Genomic DNA, 1,530 nt, shown 5'->3' with positions numbered 1-1,530 from the left:
AGCAGTTATGGCAAAACAAATGTTTATTCAAGAATAATAAGGGATGTAGGAGAAGAGATAAGTAGGCAGTAAAGGAAAGGAATCAGTGGAAGACAGAGAGATACAGCAGCACCTAGATCTTCTGCACAGATTCTGCCAGACCTGGGCCCTGACAGACCGGGCCCTATCTAGGTGCTGCTGTATCTCTCTGTCTTCCACTGATTCCTTTCCTACTGCCTACTTATCTCTTCTCCTACATCCCTTATTATTCTTGAATAAACATTTGTTTTGCATAACTGCATACTATGAGAACAGATGTTGAGAGAGAGATGGAGAAGATTGAGTGACATAACATTTAATTGTGCCTACCACCTACCTGTATATTGTAGCATAGGAATTAATTCGATTTTTACAACAATTGGTCTATGGACTAGCTAGGACAAAAGCTTTAGTCTCAATGTTTTATCCTCTGGCCATTCCGCACAAGGGGACCGACTCTTTAGTCAGAATGCGAGTGAGACCCCCCCCACCCTCCATCTCAACCTTTTCAAATGTCAGCCACTGCCTATTAGTGCAGCCAAACACTGTTACTGTGAGGGTTCATCTCAAATTAGCAACTGTAATGCACACACACACACGCGTGCACGCGCGCACACATACACACACAATTACCGGCCACAGCCTTATGGCGATACCAGTGACATTGCCTAAATCCCTTACAGCTGTGTGTGTTGTGTATGTGTATGTTCTACAGATGACGTCAAGGCCTTTGGATGACTGTATGACCTCCTGACCTTACAAACACRATCGTATAACTCCTGCACGCATGGATTCACAATTAGTCACTATGCCACAGGATCACAGGCTGGTTTCTACTGAATGGGAGAATCTTAATTGCATACTCACCGCAACCTTTCTCCGCTCTTCCTTCTCAAAACCGATTGGAGGAGGTCAGAGGGTAGGGACCTCTGGCTTTCTTATCCAATGGGTTTTGAGAAGGAGGCGAGGAGAGAAGAAGCGAGGAGTGTGCAATTAAGATTCTCCCTCTGTGTACACAAACAGGACTCCTGCTGTGTTTGTACTGATGTCAGCCATACACATGTAGGCATGTCACTTGAGCTCAGCATGAGTCCCATTTCCTCTGACTTTGCATGCTACGCTCTGYTATTATACAATCATGATCATCAGCACAACTCTGATGAAGCTGGAAACCTTGTCATAATAAACTCACCTGGGAGTTTAGATTAGTTTAATTTTTTTGCTGATGCTGAATATTTGTTGCTCCACCTGATCCTGTGCTGGTGGGATCTATGCTCCCATCTTTTGGTCAATTCTGGAAATTACAACCATTGTATTTGTCCATGAGTATCAGGCCTACTGCACTGTAACATTGTACACAAGCAGGTAAGATTACAGCATTATCTCTGATGAATCCTCAAATAACACTGTGCCAATCAGTCCTCTCTTTCCTCACAGACTATGGGGATGGCAACGATGATGATAAGGTAGTTGTTGTGGACTTGTTAGATTACTTGTTAGATATTGCTGCAC

The sequence above is a fragment of the Salvelinus sp. IW2-2015 genome, linkage group LG22 (assembly GCF_002910315.2).
Source record: "Salvelinus sp. IW2-2015 linkage group LG22, ASM291031v2, whole genome shotgun sequence".
NCBI lineage: Eukaryota > Metazoa > Chordata > Actinopteri > Salmoniformes > Salmonidae > Salvelinus > Salvelinus sp. IW2-2015.
This window is presented reverse-complemented; position numbering follows the sequence as displayed.